Raw genomic sequence first — 24521 nt, forward strand, 5'->3', positions numbered from 1 at the left:
TCTTTTCCATTTCCAGTGCTGCCAACTATCTATAATGAAAGAGCAATAAATTAGTATGTGACTTTGAAAGAAAGAAAGTGCTGAAATGTTTTAATCGTGTTGAAATATCTCGTAACATAAAGAGCCTGAAGATTGGATGATAGTGAGCGACGCTCACTGAGCGTCGTGTGCACACTACAATTTTACAAACAGCCAAAAGTACGCTACATAGTTGGCAGCCCCGTCTAATGACGGATGTTCTATGTTCATGGATGCTTGTTTCTTAGTTTGTCAACCGTTGTCATTGTCAAATTTGAAGTTAATTGTCTAACCAATGGGAGCCATCAACAAGGCCAACAATGTCAACAACCAACAACATAAAATACCTATTATGTATTTTTACTTCAATTCGTTAACTTGTAGCGACATCTCTTATGGAGTTGCAGGCGTATATAAGGAATTTGTTATCCAGCAAATTTCGTACATTTACTGTTTTGCTATTTGATAATAGATGTCGTTACTTAGCTAAAAATCTTCGTCGAAATGGAAAAGATGTTTATTCTTGGAAAAATGTAATTTGGTGGTGCTGCATCAGTTGTTCTAGATCTTCGATTTTTGTAACGCCTTAAGCATTTATGAGTACTGAGAAGAATAGAGAGAACATAAGTACCTTGTACCTTTCTTCCATGAAAAAGACTATGAACCTAGGATTTGCGTTAACCAATAAGGGCCGTAAGCGAAGCTTTCAACAGCGAGTATCTTATAATTTGGTATTTAAATAAGGTTTATTATATTTGCATGCACGTTTACCTATGTCATAATCAACTTTATTCTTATATTATCCATTATCATCTTTTTTATATTATCTTCAAATGAATTTCTCTGGTTTTATCTCCACGTATTTATTATCTACCTTTTTGAGAGATAGATATTTAAGTAGTCATTATAATTATAATACCATACCCTTCGATACATACCTATAATATATAAACTTAGTTTGGTGTCAATCATGTCACATACAGCTGGTAACTTTTTGATTACAGTCGCAATATTTTTTGTTTGGTTCAAAGTAACTCGTAATGTATCAGAAGATAGGAGTAGATGTAGGAGGTCGTGGGTTATAAATTAAGGTTAATAATTGTAGTTCCCGGCACCAACAGAAACAAGAATAGGACCACTTCATCTCTCTCCTATGGATGTCGTAAAAGGCGACTACGGGGCAGGCTTATAAACTTGGGATTCTTCTTTTAGGCGATGGGCTAGCAACCTGTCACTATTTGAATCTCAATTCTATCTTGAAGCCAAATAGCTGAGCGTGGCCTGTCAGTTTAATCAAGACTGTTGGCTCTGTCTACCCCGCAAGGGATTTAGACGTGATTATATGTATGTATGTATGATAATAATTAATTCTTTTATTGGTGTTAAAGTGAAAATACAGATCACATTTTATTATGCCTCTTATGGGGTAAGCAGCTGTTAGCATAATACTCGATTGGCAATGAGATTCCCCGATAGTGACAGTTACCTAGCCTATCGCTTAAAAGAAGAATCCCAAGTTCAGGGAAAAACTCGCACTTATATTTTTTCTTGACCACTAAATTTGTTGATCATCATGGAAGCTTAAATTTTGTCTGTGCTGGGCTTTGGTGCTGGGAATCTAGAACTTAGGATCCCTAATTGACGAAATGGCACATTAAGCACTGTATTGCGGACTTACGTAAACAATACCAAAACTTCTTTTGATTTTGCGTTTTTGTCGACCTTTGATTGAGATCACTGGTCAAGTGGACTCTCATGACTTTAATTCTAGAATTCTCTGACGCCTGATTGTATTGGACTACGTCGCGAGTCAATATTTGACGGCCATGTGTGTGTATAAAGGTGCGAATAGACTTCAGTTAAAGATTGTGCGGAAAATGGACACGTTATATATGCCATTCCATATACCTACAGGTATATAAGAAATAATATTTTACAGTATTTTGCCTCATTAAAATTATAGTGCATTTGATAACGTATTATGGGGAAGAATGACTGTTAGACTTAAGAAATAGAAATATCCATAAAATAGTAGTATTTAGAAGTGTTTAATATTGAGGAAATAACTGACTAGTTCGTCAATATTTTCTCCAGCTGTTGCCCGCGGCTTTGTCTACCGTGAAACGAATTTTGGGTGATTATGGTTCAATGAAAATCTCAAAAAGTTGACCCGTTGTAGTATTGTATCGATTTTGACAATATCTTTCAAGTGTTACACACTTGCTTGTAAGTACATCATTGGACAGTTAAATTTTGATTATATGTATGGATGTATATTAAATAAAAGTATCTCTTATACACTTGCGTTCGTGGCAACGGCAACATGACAAATTGAAAGATCTAGTCTCTGTCTGCCACTCCAAAACAGAGGCGTGATGAAAATTAAAGTATTATAATTGAGGTAGCTTCCAATTCTCCCGTGGACTTTTCTCGATACTGGGGAGAACCCAGTCAGGACGCAGCCGGAATAGACAAAAGGAAGGTGAGTAAAGTAGTGAGTAATATCTTGCCCCGGAATGTCGTATAAACCGCCTTAGGGTTAAGCTAATAAACTTGGGATTCTCCATGTAGGCGATGGGCTAGGAACCTATCACTATTTGAATCTCAATCCCATCATTAAGCCATACAGCTTAACGTGGCCTTTTAGACTTATAAAGACTGTTGGCTCTCTGTACTTCGCAAGGGATATAGACATGATTATTTGTATCTATGTATGTATGTTATAATTATTACAGTTCTTCTCTAAAGGCGTGACTTTAATAAATGGGTATGTTTGTTACGCGATCATAAGTACCTACATGTAAATACCATCATTGATTTGCATCAGTTATTGGAGTTTTGAGAGTAGAAACCGACAGGGAACAATGCAAACGACGATGGTTTTGCATATAAATATCTACTTCGCACCACACTGGTATAATTTCAATAAAGTGCGGTAATGCGGCTTACTCATCGGTTTAGATTGGATTTACAACTCTATATAAGTTAGGTGAAACTTAACAGCTAGAGTGGGGTTGACATTCGTTTTGGTTAGTTATTATGTGTAAGCAATTTATATGTAATTTTGGTAAAAATACATTGATTATATATTATTAGCTGCGGCCCAGGTCTTTGATCCCTTGGGAATATCGGGATAAAAAGTTTTTATTAGGTAGATATGTTATTCCAGGTTATACTCATACTCTAATACTCATCTACCTTATTTTCATCAAAATCCGTCCAGTAAATTTTGCGTGGAAGAGTGACAGTCACACGTCCATATATCTACACATCATCACATCCTTAAAAACTTTCGTATTTATCTTATTATTAGGATTTTGTAGCCATGAGAAGAAAAAAACAAAACGAGTTTATGTACTTTGATTATAGATATTTAAAAACGGGACAAATCATACCGTAAAAATATGTCATGAATCATGATGAATTGTGTATGCCACTTTATAGAAATGTATTTTTGTGATTAAAAGTAACTTAGAGATTGTTAATCTTTTAAAAACCTAAATATTGGCAGTATACTTAATATTTATGTGGGGTCACAGACGACACCCGCCACCTCACGCCACTTTGCCCAGGCCGCTGTTATGCGAGCCTTGATGTCGCAATCGATGTCCCCGGACGCATGGAGTACAGATCCCAAATATTTAAAATGGTCTGTATGCTCGACCAGATTATCGCCTTTGCGTACAGGTGGGGATCTGTATTATAGGCCATGTGCTACGTCTACGCCACATTCAGCTTCAGACCGCCGTTATCAAGTAATTCTTCATGAGCAGCTACGGGGATTGCTCATGAGTGACTCTAATACCTTTAGATACCTCACCCAATATCACACTGAACAGAAATGGTCTGAGGATCTTGCTTTGGTGAACTCCGACTGAGACAGAAAATAATAGATATTGATTACAGAATTTTACAAGAAGTGTTTTTACAAACTCCGCCCCAATCAAATTTCCATATCAAGTAGGTACATACATTCAGATTTATTTGGAATCTTTGTCTCATATCGATTTACACAGGTATATATGACGTGCGCGTGTAGGTAGTAATTATGCATTAAATAAGCAGTCTATTGTAGCCTATACAAGGTATGTATTTTGGTTTTGCCTATTTGATATTTGCTTTTTTCGACTGAGACAGGGAATAATAGATAGAATATTGATAACAGAATTTTAAAAGAAGTGTTTTTACAAACTCCGCCCCAATCTAGACATTTCAATACCAAGTAGGTACACATTCAGATTTATTTGTAATCTTTGTCTCATACCGATTTACACAGGTAGGTATTTATATCGTGCGCGTATAGGTAGTTTTAATGGATTAAAAAGCAGTCTACCTATTCTTGTAGCCTATACTATGTATTTTGGTTTTGACGCTCTTAAAAAGAAAACTTGGGACAACATAGCAATCTTTACTTTTTTTCAACCATTTATTTAGTGTTTCATCAAATAAATAACTGAATTTCATAGTCCGAAAGTTTTTTTGGTGACATATAATATGTAGGTATCCTATATAGGTATATTATAATATCCAATAACTAACGTGCTGGACACTGTACTTTAGTTTAAGTAAATATATAGATACTACATTACGTATTTGTTTTATTTATATTTTTTCAACTTTTATAAGGAAACTCGTCGGTTTAGTGATCCTACCATTGATACCTACTTTCATTAAAAAATAAATCATAATCTTCTTATGGCTACATTAAATCAGGAAAACAGAAACATCAAATATACCAAATCATCTCATCACATTGTTGCTGATTGGCAGTAAAATATGTATTAGAACTATCCTACATACAATTAAAATATGACAAGTTCATTGAGGTTGTTAATATATTTAGCACACTTATGAATACGGTGTAACAGATTATTATTGATAGTTTCAAAATATGAGATTTCGTGCATATGTTAATAGTGGACTTCGTACTCGATTTTTTTTGCGCATGATTATCGTTTAAGTAAACTAATATCATAGCCGGCTTACGCCCACCTGTCGCCGAAAATTGTATTAAGAGGTCATCTATTTGAATGAATAATAATCAGGATTTTTAGTCAATGAGGCATCTTCCTTCTGGCCTACGTTCCGCCTGTGGGCGCGATTCTGGGGAGGATATCTAATTCAGGTTCTTACATGAAGGAACTCCCGTCTGACCACTGCAATTTTGCAGCAATCATACAAGCTTGAAATGTGATAAAACCTACAGATTAAACTTGCATGTACAGGTTACTCACGATAGTTTCCATTCTCTGTTTGCCCTACGAGAATCATAAGTTAATGTTCAAACTTAAAAAGAAACATAGGTATAGGTATGTATCTTTTTATAAGTACTCATATGTGCAATGCAGATGGTGCTTATCATTATTGTGATTCGTGTGGGCTTATCAATTCTACTATTCTACATTTATTCATCTAATATGGTCATTAGTCCCGGTTATATTCTCACCTCTCTCGAAAAGTCTTATCCCGAATTGGTTAAGTCAGGTTTTTACATAAGTACCTACATTTTTATCAACATTTTCGCAGATAAACCTTAAGCACGTACCTAAACATGGACGTTACGTTTAGCAGACAACCTAACTATATGGTATAACAAAAGTAGTTTTTAATTAGTGACAGACGATTTTAAAGTGAAAAAGCGCTCTCAGCCAGGCCAGCTTGCAAACATTCGAACTAATGAATGCATACAAATAATTTGTGCTGCGACTCGGCACAGGGCCATCACGAGCAAGGAAGTAATTACTTAAAATCCGTTCTGGTAAATATTTGGCTGTTAGTTTTTTCAAAGACATTGGTATTTACCATCCTGCAACCTTAAAAATTTACTAACTAGTACAAATTCAATATACCTGCCACTGCCTTTGAATTGTCTGGCAGGATGCAGGAAATAAAAATATATGGAAATATTATTTTAAGTTCCTCCGTCAATTTATCAATTTTTGTATTAATTAAAATATGATTCATAAAAGTCTTTTTGAAACTTAGTAGGAATTGGGCTGTTTTTCTAGATATTTATTACAGAGCAACAAAAAATTATTTTCTCAATACCTACTGTCTCTTTATTTGACGTTTTCGTCTTTCTCATAAAATGTTTATATCTATACTAATACTATAAAGCTGAAGATTTTGTTTGTTTGAACGCGCTTATCTCAGGAACTACTGGTTCGAATAGAAAAATTATTTTGTGTTGAATAGACTAATGGAAAATGATAGACTAATAGGATTGAATAATGGAAATGTGAAAAAAACGTGGTAAATTATTCATCCTTGAGGGCTTCAATGATGCCCAAAATAACTATTCCACGCGGACGAAGTCGCAGGCACAGCTAGTCTACTATACTATGAATATACAGTTTTAGATTTGAACAAATCAAAAATTATATTTTTTTTATTAAATTTTAAGGAAATAATCACGTTATTTCCTTGGCAAGGGTACAGCATAGTATCCGGAAACATTTAGAAAAGAAAAACAACACGAAAAAGGTGATTTGTCCATCTTGGTATAACGTGGGTGTTCGCGCGCAGCGAGGTCTTAATATAATTATCTACCTTACACCTTATTGTATTAGTTGCCATTCTAGGGTCCATTGAAACCTTGGCTTTTCGTTCCGTTTCTTCGCTTAAGACAAAAAAAATGTTAAATTATACACTCGATGTCTATTTGATTATATGTGCGTGGAAAACTTTGAAATAATAGGATATATCCGGTATTTTGTCTATATTTAGGCGAGGAGAAGTAAAAAATCTGTGTGCGAAAACTTAGTTTCTTATGATTGTAAATAATGTAATGGGTCGTGACTTGAAGAAGGTATCTTCTTTATAAATATCCTGCAGAATCTGTCGGAGTTGTGACGGAAGAAGTAGGCAGAGATCGTGGCAAGTGAAAAAGTTGTGATTTTTGTATGTATGTTATGAAGTTTCTGTATGTAAATAATAAATTCTAAAGAAAAAAAATATTTACTTATTATTATTTCACAATACACAAATTGTTTTACCGAACTAAAACATAACTTAAGTTCTATCTAAAATTGTTTAATAATAAAAAGAACTCTTCTAAATGACAGACTTAAAAGATTATTATTTAAATTTTGTTTTTTCTATGCGTGATTCCTATCACACAAAAAACATTCTTTGAATGTACGTAGAAAATGCAAGTTTATGAATTAGGAAATGCAGCTAAAAATAAAATTTAATAACGAAACAAAACTTAGAACCCTTATAAACCCTTATAAACATTTCGAATTTAGGCTCCTTTAAAAATTATCATCGTTGTATAATTGACTATTGGGACCGTGGCCTATCAGTCTTTTCAAGACTGTTGGCTCTGTCTACCCCGCAAGGGATATAGACGTGATTATATGTATGTATGTATGTATTTTAGTCTGATCAATTTCAAAAACTTCAATCAGTCTGATTATACTACTAATAGGTATACTACTACCTAATAGGCTAGTAGGTATACTACTTTAGTTGTAGATATTGTTTATAAATATTATACATACATTAAAATACGTCACTCACTTGCCATGTTCCCTGCATTAATTATTATTTAAAATAAATAAGAGGTTGAATGAAACACATGTGTGAAAAATATTATCAAAATAAATAAATTATGTAGTAAAACTAAAAATTGTAGAAAAAAATTTACAAATTCTCTTGAAATATTCTGAATGTGTATACTTACTTCATTTGATTGTTGGTTTTATATGTGGTGGGAAAATAAAACATTTAATATGTAACGTATCTAATCTACCTCTAGAAATCGTTTTACTTGGTAATAATCACAACTTTGTTTTGGTTTTTATTGCAAAAAAGTCAAAGTTAAATGATATGTGTTTGTCAAACTTGTTGTGTCCACGAGAATTAAGGCATACATGGGCATGCTAGGGGAATAACTCACCTAATATACATATATTCAAATTACGGCAGCAGAGGTATATCATGTTGTCCAATCTATAGATAATGCGATGAGCGATACAACACGTTTTCTAAGATGTGTTGTAGGGTACAATAGCCCTTATCGCGCAGGCTGTGTGACGTTTGAACCTTGCGATATATACGGCTGTAAGTGGCGCGCGCGCACATTATTAGCGACAAATCCGCGCATTGCCCACGCGCCTCTAGGTCTCAGGTCTTGCGGGCGCCGTCTCCAATATTGTATTAGTCCAGTGCCTAAGTGACTTCTCGTGTCGGGGACGTTGTTAAGCCGGTAAGTCATGTTGCAATTATATTTATTTTTAGTTCTCAGCTCAGAGATGTAGTAAAAAGCTCCCGTGGGATGATCTTATTTTTTTCCCTTTTACAGTGAATTTATCGTATGCCTATGCAGGCAACGAATTAGTGAAAATAATAATATCGGCTTTGCTCATTATACGTTCAATCAGTTAACGTATATAGTTGTGTACAATAACGGTATTAACTGATTGAAGAAAAAAAATCATCAAGTTTTATATCAAGTAAAACAAAATTTAAATGTACATTTTCATCACACGTTAACATTTTTCATTAAGCAATTAATTTAAAGTCACTATAATAAATTTGCTATGCAGTAACTTGATATCATGCTTACTGATCAAAATAATGTTAGAAGGATACTCAACCTTCGGAGACCAGTGACCGAGCACAATCTACATTTCACAATTAATATTTGTTATTATAATTAACTGTTATGTTATTTCAATAATACAGATAAATATCAACTCGTTGACCAGAACATAATTAAAATTTCATGTTTGAGATCTAATTGAAATTTTATAACGATTTATTAAGGAATAATTACGAACTACCCACCAGTTTGCCAAAGATTTAAAACTGAAGTATCTTCGAAGCCTTCGAGTATATTTGTTTTTATTCATGTATGCACCATAATCATCCCATGTCGAATTCTCATGAAGGCAAGATTTGTGTGAAAGTACCTTTCTTATGTCAATCTCATAGTGAAAATGACGGTGATTCAGGGCTGTTTAGATGCAGATTTGCAGTATAACCCTGTTTTCCCTTTGATTTGATTATAATCTAGAACGTCATTGATTCCATTCAATTTATTAATAGCTGTCAGATGTATCAATTTTATGAGGCTGCCTTTAAAGATAGGGTAACGGCTTCATTGTTCAAGAACAGTTAGTAGTTGGTATATATGTATTGGTACAAGGCACATCTTATGTATCATCATATAATTGAACTCGAGTGATCGCACCTTGCAAATGAAATCAAGTTCAATGCCTTCCTGATTGTTCGATATGTGATAAATTTCATTCTTTAGAGAATTAGGCCATTATTTTACTACTAGCTGTGCCCTTGACTTCGTCCGCGAGGAATAGCTATTTTGGGCATCATTGAAGCCCTCGAGGATGAAGAACTTTCCCCGCTTTTTTCACATTTTTCGTTACTTGTTCGCTTCTTAAACTTGCAGCGTGATGTTATATAGCCTAAAGCCTTCATGGTTTATTCAACGCAAAAATATTTTTTCTATTCGAACCAGTAGTTCCTGATTAGCGCGTTCAAACAAACAAACAAACTCTTCAGCTCTATAATATTAGTATAGATCCTAATACTTCTTGAATTTCAGTTTATGATGTGTTATAGATACTTTCACAGATTATAAAAAATAATTCACTTGTATAATATAAACACGCCACTTTCCGGAGTGGTAGGCAGAGACGAGATCGACACATTCGTTAGAAATAGTATGGCTATTGCCTATCATTTGGTTGCCCTACATATCTATTTTCATAACTTTTATTAGAAGTAAGTAGAAGTAAACATACATACATACATATGATCACGTCTATATCCCTTGCGGGGTAGACAGAGCCAACAGTCTTGAAAAGACTGAATGGCCACGTTCAGCTATTTGGCTTAATGATAGAACCGAGATTCAAATAGTGACAGGTTGCTAGCCCATCGCCTAAAAGAGGAATCCTAAGTTAATAAGCCTATCCCTTAGTCGCCTTTTACGACATCCATGGGAAAGAGATGGAGTGGTCCTATTCTTTTTTGTAATAGTGCCGGGAACCACACGGCACTGCCGGGAACCACACGGCACAAGTAAAAGTAAAAGTAGAAGTAAAAGCTAGAAGTATTTGGGTCATAGCTAAAGGGAATTTTTTTTTAAATTGTGTAGGATTAGACTGGATTATTATGTAGATTGCTAAATAATTGGTAACACATACGTTTCATCTTTATGTAATAAATTCTATATTAAAAGACTATAATATAACCTGTTATGAGCCATTAGAAGAGTTTTTATTTGTCAAGATAGTAATTTAAAAGATACCTAATCCCAAATTTTTTTTTAACAAAAACTGAGATTACCTCTGGCAGTTGCTCATATTTACTCAATTATTGAATACTTATAATAATTACAAAAAGTAACCGTTAGCACTTCGTAATACATTAGCTTTTCCAGAAAGATCAGATTGGAATCCGGTTTGCGCATCTTTTGTTCAATGACTGGATGCAGACAGGATTTATAGCTATATTATGCTTACATGGACTCATATACAGACATTCTTACGTGAATCGTGATTTTGTTGTAATACAGAATAAGATACAGTATAGGGCTATCTGGAACAGACAAGCATTTGTATTATAAGTAAAATATCATATTATAAAACGTATGTATATACTATATTCATTTTGAATAGCTAAAAACTTGTCTTGTCTAGTTTTGTCATACGAACAGAGTGTTATAATTAAAAGTATTGAATTAGTTTTTTAAAATTATAAACATTTTCCCTGTCCTTACAGGTTTTTGAATAAAAGTTACGGGAAGGTTATTCGAATTTAATTTTCATTAATATGTAAAGCATGCCATCAAAAGATAAAAATAAACAGTTAAAATAAAAATTACTTATATAACGTTGTAAATGAGCAATGTCATTATCCTTTAAATCGCTGTATAAATTATTGCTTGAAAATGATATATTTTTATTTTCATGTTTATAAAAGAAATAAAAATATTTAACACTTACATGCCAATGTCACGGATCTTGTGGTATTTAGTTGTCAATGTAAGCATCATTAGAAGAATACCTAGTCTAGCTTTGTGATCATAATTTAGCGTTCTCACAAGGAATATCCTATAATAGTGTACAGTTAGTTGCAAAGTATTTTGTTAAATAAATTTTTTTTTGGCTATGTTTTTACAGGTATACAATTTTCTAAAAGAAACCGTCTGAAATAACAATTTTCAAATACAACATGTATTTGAAAATTAATTAATTTTGACAAAACCATGAAAAACTTGTTTGTAAGTGGTAAAATAAATTCTTAATGACAAAATAAGTCATTACAATGAGCTTTTATGTGTTCATAAGAATATAAGAAAATACTGCATAACTAAGTAAATGCCATGCCATAACCAAGCAGATATTTTGAAATACATTACTTGGTGTAAGATTATTAGATATTTTGTTAACCACAATGACCAAAAGCAAAAGCAATGGCCTCACAATCACAAATGACCTCACGTCACATTGACTACATTGTTTTATGAACGATTCTATTAATCTTTAAAAAAATCAATCAGTTTTATTTACCAAGATTACATACATCTTTTCTATTTATTGGCGAATTACAAACAGTTTCATTTCATAAATTATAATAAAAATATAAAAAACCTACGGATTTAAATTCATATTATGTATATTCTTTTAAATAAGAAGATTAGATTAGCTTGTGTAAACAAATAGGCCTATTGATTCTATCAAAATAAATTGTTAGGTAAAAATAAATGTTACTTTAAATAAATGTTATATTTTTAAAAGTCTAATATAATCATCATAATAATCATGGTTATTGTTATTTATTTTATTATAACAATTACCATGATTATATATATAAAATTTAATTAAAAAATACTATAAACAATACCTCAATTTTTAAACGATACTTCACGTTTAATTTTGAAAGCCTAATATAATTTGAGCAATACATTATAATGCAAACAGGGTCATTGCCAAAAAATCTATGGTTGGTTGATCGAGCTATGGGCGCTGACTATCTTGTCTTTAACTTTTAGTAAATAATTAAATGAAAGTTTAAAGGACATTTGTTGCTTATTTGTAGATAGGTACCTATCAATTATAGGTAATAATTTTAAAGCATGTTTATTTTACTTATGCTATGTGTATACTTATATGACTTATCAAACGTCAATATGGTCGTTTATATACGAATCATGCAAGCATGAATAAAAGCTTAGTTTCACTGTAAATGGTATCAAAGAAGGCACTAAGAGCGCAAAATTTTTGCAAATAGGGTTAGAGGTGTTTAATAATGACCCTTGAAGGATATGGATATCATGAAAGTAAATGTGAAATTTATTAATGCAGTAACGCATTAGATTATACAAAAATTAAAAAAATAATATATATTTAGTAAAACTTGAAAACGAGACTTATTCTGTTATATAAAAAGAAGCATTATTCATTTTTAATTAAAATGCATACTAGAGTGGTTAGTTTGCATGTACAATTGTTTGTGTAAACTTAATAGTTCAATGTTGTACTAGTGTTCATTTAACTTAAGATTGCACTTGAACCTGGACTTGAACGTGTTTATTTTAACATACATTGTGTTATTCACTGAACTTGTCGTGAACCTAAGTACTTAAAGATAATTGTTGAGTGTCACGGAGAAATTAATATCACCTTAGCTTATTTCGCTAAAACCATTATACATTTTGTTACACTGTTGTTTAATTTTAAATGTTGCATTTTAAAATATTATTTTTGTTACCATTTTTAGAATACTAAGGAGGTACAAATTATACTTTTATTACATTTTTATTAAAATAGTTCTTTAGTTCTTTCGATATACATACATACGAAGAGGATGTTATCACAAGTACCACAAAGAGAATATACAATGTTGTGTGTTGGAAAAATATTGAATGGGAGATTAATCATTACAGATGTTAATCATAATAATATGCATAATTCTAGTGTCGGAAATCTTAGAATCACAAGGAAAAATTCTCAGAAGGTCGTTACTATAAAAACCTATACTTTGATTACTACAGACTGTAGAAATATTGCCTAAATAGGCATGTTTGTCATGTTGAGAAATTTCTCAGCATTTGATGTATCGATATAAATTTAATAATCTTTTTCATTAAACTACATACATTTTAAAACGTATGTTAATGTTGAAAGTTACTTTCGGTATGAAATAATTTAATTATCAACTAATTTGGATTATTGCATGCCTTCATAACGTACGTAATCCAAAATAAAAATATCAAATTTACTGAGGGTCAAAATCTTGTGGCAGATTTTTTTCCCATAATTTGGCATGCGTTACCTTCTGTAAAGTTGTATGTTGCAATGTTTATTGTAGCTTTGAATGTCAACGTTGTAGGCTCTCCGCGTTATTCGTGTCGAGTTTCCTCCGATGACGAGACGAGACGTTGCAATAGACACAACTCTTGTTTTCTACACAATGGGATTTGCATTTTCTACCTACGGTCACGGTCTCATGGACGTTCTGTTCATTGAAGTAGGCGGAGGTTGTATTGTCAGTTGTTTAGTTTTGCATCACCTGGTGATACTTAGCTTCTGAGAAGAAGCTCGTTACTGGTCCAACAAAATGCCAATGATTTTGACAATTAAAGTATCGTTTACAAGTCATGACACCCGAGCTTTGAAGCAAATATCAGCTAAAACAATCGGGAATACGATACAATAAGTTCTTGTAGACACTTGTGTGTAAGAAATATTTCTTATAACTTCATAATAAATAAAAATGAATTGCAGACCGTTATTTGAAAATCTCCACTTTTCACCATTACCAAGCATTCTTCTTACCATCATTCATTCTAGTTTTTGAACTTCTCGAATATGACAAGACCAAAATCGAGTGGTGATTCACACTGAGGTGCCAATCTCTAGTGGTGGGAAATGACCAATTGTTATCTATAGGTCATTAGAGTCCTGTGACATTGAACTTAGTCTCAACACAAGCCGGAATGCGCTCGCGTCGAGTCGGAACGAGTGTTGCAAGTATTGCAACGTAGTTATTAGCAGTGTTGCAACTGGTGGCTTGCACCGAGCGAACTAGGAGAAAAGTCCGGGACGTAGTTCTCAAGTTATTTTGAATAGTCATTCGCGTAGGTACTATATCTTGAATTCAACGGCATTCATTCGTTTTCGTTGGAAGAAGCGACTTAATCTATATTTATGCTACAAATTTAAAATAAAAGAACATCGTTTGTAGGTATAGTAAATTTCATTACTTACAAAGTTATATAGTATTCACAGGATCTACTGTGGTATACATTCGGTGGACAAAGCTGCGTGCAAAACTAAGTTCAAAATGAACTTTATAGTACGTCAATGAAAATGAATGATAAATTTTTAAATATATTTTTTTTACTATGATATGCTGACAGACAGCGCGATTGAATACTTGTGTAATGAACTTTATAATTGACCATGAAATTTTAATGACCGCATATATTTTTGTTCATCAATGCACTTAATATTGATGCAATATTTGATCAGGAGAAAATTTTTAATATTCTATCATTACCACCATTATTATCATTACTACCAATATCACATTTTGTGATTCTATGAAATAGTTGTCATTACGAGTATACGTTTTTTTTAACAACGAAGAAAAGAAAAGAAAAATCGATTTTTTCATGGATCTTTATCGATAGTGTTGCTGCCTGGAAAAAGAGGTAAAGACGCTTATTCAGTCATCGTCTTTATAGTATAACTACAAGGAACAAATAAATTCTTAGTCTTCTGATTCTTACTGCTGCTAACAGCTCCTGCGACTGGCTTTTATTGCTTTTCTACTGATTGAAACCTGCAGGAAGTTTTATTATGAGTATTTTTCCATATATTTATACTGCTACTGTTTATTAACGAAATGCATTGTCATCGTCAATAAATCATTTACAATGGATTGTAGTACGTTTTGATAGTTGCGTGAGTGAGTCGCAGTGGCCAGTCTGGTGTCATTATCCTTGCTAAGTCACAAGTTATTATGTCTGGCCTTCGCCGAGGACGCTATTTATACTAATAATTGTATTTAAGATTCCGCTGAATAGGATTTTTCGATTTCAAATACGTGTTACCGATATACGAGTGCTGATTTATACATAATACCAGTCGATAGGTATGTATAATATTGTTACGAGAGTTTATCTTTTATCATTTTCAACCAAATTTTCTTGATATTTTCCAATGAGATAATTCTGTATTCTTTAAGTATTCAAGAAGATCAAGAGTTTGATTTTACAATGTTATTTAAATATTAGCCAAAACATTTAGACATAGACATGATATATTTGCTTCTACAATAATCACATTATTATATAATTTGGAAAACTCATATTACATAGATGTAACTAACATAAATGGCTTGCAACAGAAACAGGAAAAACATGCGATATTTTGTTTTTTTGCTGTATAAAGACCAGGGCATAGGAATTCTTTATGAATTTCATATTCACTTACTTTCATATACACTTGCACTAAGACAAAAATAAAATTACACGATGAAATTTACATAATAAGATCTCTATCAAATAATAGCAGATTGCTGTTGAACTTTAACCTTCATATCAGAAAAAATAAGGAACCAGCTTTTTCTAAAGTTTAATATAATTATACTACCAACGTCATGTGAGCTTATTATGACGCACATCAAATTAAAATCCGATTCATACCAACGAAAGATTATTCGCCGTCCTTCTCGGGCCAAAAAAGCAAGTTATAAATGGCAAAATCAACAGACAGTTTTTCGGGGCCGCAAATTTATTCTAAGATTCACGAACAGGTCGATACAATAACAGGCTTTGGAGAGCAAAACTGGCATAGCGACCTCCGACTTCGAGATAACTTCTCGAGATGTGAATATTCCGACCGGAATCGATGAGACATCTGCATAACTTAACAAAATTTATTCTAAGATAATTATCTAGTAACAATCTAAAGATTAAAAAATAAAATTTACCGATATACTACAGACCATCTTCATAAAAAACATTTCAAAAAAATATTTATAAATTTTATAAATTACTAATAATCGGGATATCCTGAAATTAGAATGAATTGGAATTGGTTAAATCTCTAAACATTTGTGTCCTGTAATTTATAATTTATATATTATTTTTATTGAAAGCATATTTCCAGTTCCATCATATTTATTGTGCTTTGAATGTCAAACGAGAACTAAGAAGAACTAGAAAATAAACCTGAAAGATTTATCGTGGTTACGATCGAGATTTCAACAGTACCTAAACATTCGTTGTTTTCTCAAATTGTTGATTAAAATAATTGAAAAAACATTGGACGGTTGGTCAAATATTCCTTCAAACAAAAGCAGGTTTTCATTATGGCTAACAGTGGATACCAAAGCTGATTCCTGATTGATTTTGTTGATGATTCTTATTCACAAGCAACTCAGGTACAAAGTCTACGGAAATTTTTGATCATTCTAGAATCGAGATCAAGTAGTATCACACAAACATTTTAATATATATTTATCAATACTTATATCGAAAAGTCGAGTCCAAAGTAAACAATATGGTTTGAAGTATTATAGATCTTTTGCGGTTACCTAACACATCTTTATATACCTATTTGTTTTTAAGTAAGTCGTTGGTCAAATATTTTTTTTGACCTTCCGTATAAAGGATACTCACTTATGCATCTTAAATAGTTTACCGTCATAATAAACTTGTTCAAATATTCTTTGATATTATCTAAAATATCGCGTTACGGGAATTTCCCTAAGACCAGATGTCGCTTCATCACGACCGTTGATGCTTCAACCGGTTGCAAAAACATTGTCATGGAACAGGGGTACATTTTAATTCTGTAATTGAGTTAGGTATTTTAATCAATTAGAGAATCCTCGTAAATTCGTACAACTTTAATATAGGATAAGATTAACAAGCACATTGCATGAAATTATGAATATTCGCGACAAAAAGATTATGTATTTTTCAAATTGATAAAAATTCAAATTCAAAATTTTTATTCAGTATTATAGGATACTTCATATTGCTTAATAATTGTCAAAACTTTTGGTTTTACAACATTGACGTCAAATAAATTACTTAAAACTAAGTTTATAATTTATAATATTCTAATTTTGATAATTTGAAACTAATTTGAGGGACGTTTTCATAACTAGGTGTCCAAATTTCTTAAACTACTTGGCTTTATTACGTAAGATATTTAATTGAATTATTGTTGAAAATTGACACCTTACAAGGTAAAATTGCCACTTGGCATTTGTTGGTTCGTTGCTCTGTGCCATGCCAAGCAAACCGGTACGACAGCACAATTGTCACGTGTTTTATTACAAATATGCATTTTTCACCAGTTTTTAACACCTACCTACAATTCATATCTAAAGTGAGCGAAGTGTTCATGTACCTTTTACATACATAAAAAGCTTTTAATTTATTTGAAAGTTTTGAAATGAACTTATAACAAATAAAAGTTCTTAGAGTTAAAGAAAAAAGCAAACACAAACAAGTTATTTATCAAAAATACCTCTTACTACATTAAAAGTGAAAACCTGAGAACACAATGTTACATATCCAAAAAGTAACATTTACTATGTTACAAAAGATATTTTTATAAGTTTTTTTATAATTCGCAGGGTGATATATTTTTCACAAATAATGCTATTTATTGCAAGAACTGTCCAGGTGATGCATGTTAAAATTTTATCAAGATTTGAGTAAAATCTTTGCAATAAATCTGATTTCACATACTGCATGACAACGCGGATGTGTCTGAAAAGGTAAGAATGTACGTAAACGTCACCGTCTCGACGTAACGAATGGGACCGTCTCGTGTTCAATGTAACTGTCGCTATTGTTTGAATGGGCACTCTATTTAATTACATAATTAATTCACGGTGTAATTATTTAAAAAATCATAAGGAAATAAGTACCCTAAAAATTTGTTTGTCAAATTATTAGAAATTAGATTCCCTGAGTACATATGCCGATTTTTATAAAAAAATAATTATTCGTTTCATGTTAAATATTGAAGTGTTATGTAGACTTACTAAATCTTCCTATTGACTTCGCGTTTGTTAATATATAATAAAACTCTAAAAAGAAAAAAATATTATTTTAAAAAGGATCTATCAGTGCACAGTCAGAACTTCAGATTTAAGTTTTGGGTCAGAACTATCAATGACTTATTCTAAAATTCGCTTCATTGTGGAAACAAAGTACCTACTATTCATAACTCCGTGGAACTGAAGAACGAGTTTAAGATATGACCCCTGGTAACAGCCAAGGAATCTCAAAGCTCACGAATTTGATGGTTTATTTATTAGTTACTTCAACTTTATTTTACAAATTTTATTAAAAAGGCACAATCTTGACCTTTATGGAACATAGTACCTACTTACTGCCAACATTCATTTTAAAGAACATGCTCTGCTCTGTTATGGTTATGGCCAAAGTGATTATGACGAAAAGTTCACGAATAGATAGATACACGGATAGTAACTTTGTACAATGTTAAAATAAAAGTAAAGTTAAACAAAGCTTCAATAAATATTTGTACATAATATTTGTTTGACAGGGAAATGATAATACTAAACTAGCAAACGACAACGCAAAGAATAAAGTTTGTTTTGCGTTAGGATTGGATTAGCACTACACTTTACAAGGAAGATGACGTTTGTGAGAGTCTGCGCTTACTTTAATCGCCTTATCTGTTATACTTGCGTCAATATTAAAAGTATAAGTAAGTTTAATATATCCGGTTTAAATATGATTCGTTATATACGCAGTAACCAAGTAAACATTTTTAGTTTCCAGCAAATAAACATACAAAATGCAGCTGTTTCACTTATCCACTGAATTTAATGTCATTGATAAATAATAAATATTGTTAACAAATAAATATGTTAATGCCGTTTATATCGACTTTAAATGGAGGTGCTTTAATTGAATTTGATGAGCTATTTACTCTTAGCAAATATCATAATATTCCGAGAAAACATAAACCTAACGTGATTTATGCGAATACGAACAATGCTATACTTAGTTAATTAGGCAATTAAATAATGTGTTAATTTATTGCATTCCGTAAGGTTTATAGGTATGAGTTGAATTATTTTAATATCAAATAGAAAAAAACGAATGCTGCGTAATCCCGAGAACAGCAAGTTCCTGTATTCAAACATGGTTGTCATTCATGTCCAAATAAAATAAGCCGCTAAACAATTAAAGACACTTTGTATTCATGCGACTACGAGCACATTTTACGGTTACTTAGAAGCAGAACGAAGAGCCTTCCAAAACGTAGTTTTTATCTTATATGTTTATATCTTATGGGTAATCTTTTCGGGCCCTTTAAAAAAATGACCTGTAAGAGTTTAGTAAAAATAAATTTTACGTCATATTGTATTGTTTGTATTAACTGTTGTCAAGAGTATATATCAAGAGTATAATTCTTTATTAACTGTTGTCTGACTGACCACCTGTATCATTAATAAATAAATAAATGATACTATACAACTAAAGGTTTAAAGCATAGCAACTCCAATCTAAATTCAACACTTGCGATTTCTAAATTCAAACAAATATTAAAGGTTGAAAGGTAATGTTAATTTGTAACTAATTAGCACAACCTTGCTGGGCGTTTCCACACATGGTAAATAATAAATTAACAATCATATTATCAACCAAACGACATAGTTGTTTGAAAGTGCCCGTCTCTTTTTACTTGAATGCCATAGTATTACCTAAATATGAAATACTTAATGGTTTAGTTACAGTTTATAGCTTTACACAAAATTAAATTGTTTATTAGGAATTAATTATGATTGAAATTTAAAGATAAGCAGTGAATTTCACCATTTACGTTACTTTGAATAAAGTTTAAAAATAATGCATTAATTTACATAGAATTTTACGCCTTAGTAAGAAAGTACACAAAAATTTGTTAATATTTTACGATTTTTTTAATGGCATTAGCGGAGCAAATTATTTAGATATGTACTTACATACTTATATCAGATATTACACAAATGATTTAATAGCGTTATTATATTATATACGGTTTGAAAGACTTTTTAATTTTTTTTATATTAACCTAAGATATCAGTCCACTTTTATTTTTCTATGGTATTACGTAAAGTCTTTTTCTACCAGAAACTTTTTTTTTTATTATAGGTTAATGAACGTGTTTTTCGATATCCATCTATTTCGCTGATAAATATTCATGTATGGTTACTTTAATAAAATATGCATATTACTTTATAAATAAATCTAATTTTGCAATATACTTAAATGTAGTACGTACTTTTATAAACATTGCATTGTAATTTCCGTTTTGAGCGGAAGTTTTATAATTACATGGTCACACTATGCAGAAGTCGGAACGGAGTTTTCTTGCAATATGCATCATTGTACTTGTTACTCATAACAAATTTAATTACTTTATATTTACAACAAATGATTGTAATTCACGGCTGTGGACCAATTTGCAATAGACATGCGTCATCATAGCTGGTTATGAAAAATATGCAATTGCAAGTAATTATGTCAAGATACGTAAGTAATGCCTAGGCATCGAGAATATTTTCATTGTCGTGAAATGATTACGAATGTCGAAGTCTGCTTCATTGTTTCGCAATGGCAAGTCCCTGCAATTATAGGTACGTCACTACTTGTTTGTCAGAAGTGGTGGAAACTCTTTTATTTCTCTTTGTTTGATGAGTACCTGATGATCGTGAAAATATTTTATGAAAACAAAACTAGTTAACGTGTGCCATAATGCGTCATACGGAAGTACAATTTTTCCATCAAAGTTTGTGCCAATTTAGATTTAGTTGTACTCATAACCGATAGGAATATGGCAAAAGAGTTAGAAAATAGAGATAGTGGAGGATTTTATATGGATTACTACGTAAATGGAAGACGATAAAAGTCCCTGACTTTAGGCCTTTACCTGAAACAGGCGTGATAAATGAAGGTATTTAATGTTCGGTAAAATTAAATATTACCTATGTTGCGGTAAATGATGTAAGTAGGTTAGCACTAAATAAAAGGAGGTGTAAATAAACCGCATTCACAATTAGCACAACACGTCCTTCGTTTAGGTATATTACGATTTTGTGGAATAGTTATAGGTGTGTATTATTTTAGAACAATAATGACATTTACGGTTCAAAAATATTGTACTTATGTGCCAGCTGCTTCTTTTAGAGGCTTGTAAACTTCAGATTCTTCTTTTGACAATAGGCTAATAAAATCTATCACAACTATCACTATCTCTGAGTCTCGATTCAAATCGTTGAACCATCTTGCTCAGTAGGACTTTTTATCTTGTGACTCTTCGCTCTGTCTACTGCTTATAAATGAGACAAAGAAGTGTTTTTTGTGTTGTACTAATATTTCGGCAAAAGTGTAAAAAAAACTTAAAAATTCTGTTATTCTTTATTGAACAGCTGGCAGAGAAACAAATAAATATGAAACCATATTTATGATCATTTCATTCATAAAGTAGGTACGTGATGATGAAACGAGTTTTCGAGGACGAGGGAGAACGAGGACTGAGTGGTTTTATTAAGAGGTTTAACACTTGAACATCTTTACTGGACTCACGGCACATATTTCCTCACGGTCAGCGGTTGCCGTCAACGATGTCATGTGTATGCCGCTAGGGTCTGCCCTGGCGCGCAATAACTTGATGCACTGTGAGTTATTGCCATCCATACGTGTGATGTCTCAACGACTTACCGTAACTGTGTCCCTCAAACGATGCATATTTGATACTCATAAGAATAGTGCGTCAGTGGTCAAATGCTCGAATATAAAAGCCTTGATGCAACACAGCCCTCCAGAGAGGTGAGGATGTAAGCGGGACTTACGCCAAGAGGAAAAAGATCTAATTCACACGAAGCGAGCGAAGCTGTGATCAGACAAGTACCTAATAGTTTATATGATTGGCATGAAATCTTTTAAAAGTACTCCTTTTTCTCTATTTACGGAACCTGTTAAAGGCGTGGCCGTGATCTTTGATTACGAGTATATATTTTTATTGGGTCCAGTAAATCATTGATATTTTTTTCGTGCATAATATTGTTTGTATAGGAAATTTTTCAATATCCACTGTATTCAGTAATCAATATAAAGCGGAAGAGTTTATTTATTTACACGGGTTAAACTTGGGACAGACTTATCAAAACAAAAGATCCTTTTAAGTTTTATTCCCAATTGTCCACTAAGATACCTAGGTTATGTTCTGTGGCTCCACATGGTGCTTTTTATGACATCATACTCACAATAATGAGTACTTACAAACTTTTGTCCACAATATTGTAAACGCCCTACAATTATAAAAAGTATAGTTAAAAAATTATATTCACTTGTCTTCTTTTTGAAACTTGACGTTATATTTTGTTGGTGTTTGAAAGAGGCAAGCAGTTTAATTAGGTGTTTAAGCTCATAAATATGTCACCTTGGTCATCTTCACAGTAGACCGGTTTAAAATAAATAGTTGAACACATCGTAAATACTAAAATGCCCAAAACAGTCACAAAATTTATCTAGCTTTGATTGTAGATCATGAATATTCACGAACGTAATATAAGTGCGAGTATTTGGTGTGTGTATTTAAAAAGAATTCGACATGTTGTTATAAACTACAAATTAAATCATCAGATATCATTACTACTTCATACTTAACCAAAATAAATTCCGTTTATATTCCGGACTTTTAAATCGGGACTAATTTTTGTAACGAAACAGGGTAAAAAGAGAGAAAGAGAAGAAAGTTTCACTTTGTCTCATTTCACTTTTCAGGTACCTTTTTCGTTTACTTTGATTTTGTTATGAATTTCTGATTGTAAATTTTTATTAGCGTTTGTAGGAGAAAACATTTAAGACTAAATGTAATGTACTCGTATTCGTACATCGTATACGTTACATTGCAGTATAAAAAAATATACGTAGTTGATGATCCAACCCATCGAATAGCTGGTCGGTAATGTTTGACGACTCGGCACGTCATCTTGGTGTCTTATTCCATTAGGACGACATTTTATGTAATCGTATTTTACGCTCTAAATAGATATGCTTATCTAACATAAATCTGTGCAGTAATTTTTAATAGTGTAATAACAGTCTGTACCACGCTCGATTTCTTGAAATTATATGTCGCTGGTAACATTTCGGGTATGAATGAATCAAAATTTTTTCAAGATTTTGTGTTACGCTTTTAAGGTGCTCTTCAAATAAACATCTTCACAGATCTCATAATAACTCGGCAAAAGAAAAAAAGGTAATTGTACTTCCTATACTTTTTTCCCAGACCCGTTTGTTTTATCACAACAACGTGTTTTTCCATGCGTATAAGCGAGCAACATAAAAAATGGCAAAAAAAATGACCGCACGAAAATAGTTACTTACGTGGATTGTTCCTATTAATAGATCCGACATCGACTTAATTAATGCTTTAAAATGTTTATGATTAAATTTACGACGAATATCTGTGAACGAGTTTCCCACAGAGATACGTCCGTAAACTGTATGGTTTTTCCACTTTGATCGTTGTAATTCTTTTTCCGCTTATCATCCTTACGTTCCTCTGAAGCATTAAATAAGTAATATTTTTGTTGAGTTCATTGATCTTGTTGGAAGTCATTGCTTTCGCCAGAGGACCCTCAGTATATTTCCAGAACAACTTAAGAACGAGTATCCCAAACTGGTGCAGAATACGTTAATCAGATCTTACCAGCTGTTTCATGGAATTTCATTTCATCATTTCTGTTTCATTCAAGGAAGTTTATTTTAGTCTTAATTGATATGCTTAACGTTTGTTACTTAGTTCTTTCAATATAAATCGTAGCATTCATTTACACAACATTTTAGTTTTTTAAACCATTTTCATTAAACCACTTTAAGTTTACACTGTTATCCTATAATTTATATTCAGTGTAATCTTCATTATGAATCGTATAATCTGTCTGCTCATGACATTGGCATATTTCTAATATGGTTAATTATACGACAGGAAATAACCTTGTGTGCATATAAGGATATTATTTGGCGATAATAAATATGATTCACAGCAATTTTACGGGCCGCTTTGTACAAGAGAATACCTAATATAATGAAAGGTATTATGTTGTGATTTGATTTTGTTAATAAAATATGTAAAAAAGTGCTAAATAAGTGGAAATCTGTGGAACACTCAATTGATCTGTTATTTTTTTTATCAATCTTGCCATAGTTAACCACGAAATTGTGGATATAAGAATTCGAAAATTTATAATTGAAGTTAATTAAGTAGATAGTTGACGACTTAATTAAGTTGATTTTGACAGATGATCTCGATGTATGGAATCTTGGACTCGAGAGCAGGTCACATGTTTTTTTGAAATATAAAATGCTCAAAAACCATAATTTATTACTGAACTAATAAAATTTTTATTTTAACAGAAATAGAAAAAATTACAAAGAGAACACTGAAATCCGGACAAAGTTTACAACCACATGATTTAGG

The 24521-nt window shown here is 32.0% G+C and overlaps 1 protein-coding gene across 1 annotated transcript in view; it reads left to right on the top strand.

Moving 5' to 3' along the window:
- Positions 1-8108: 8108 nt before the first annotated feature.
- LOC106132184 (elongation of very long chain fatty acids protein AAEL008004) overlaps positions 8109-24521 on the top strand; it is a 36841-nt gene continuing 20428 nt past the window's right edge. The window contains exon 1 of the mRNA XM_013331542.2: positions 8109-8227. The gene's annotated coding sequence lies outside the window, so the exon portion shown is untranslated. The remainder of the gene's footprint in view (positions 8228-24521) is intronic.

This window comes from Amyelois transitella, chromosome 7 (assembly GCF_032362555.1).
Source record: "Amyelois transitella isolate CPQ chromosome 7, ilAmyTran1.1, whole genome shotgun sequence".
NCBI classification, from domain to species: domain Eukaryota; kingdom Metazoa; phylum Arthropoda; class Insecta; order Lepidoptera; family Pyralidae; genus Amyelois; species Amyelois transitella.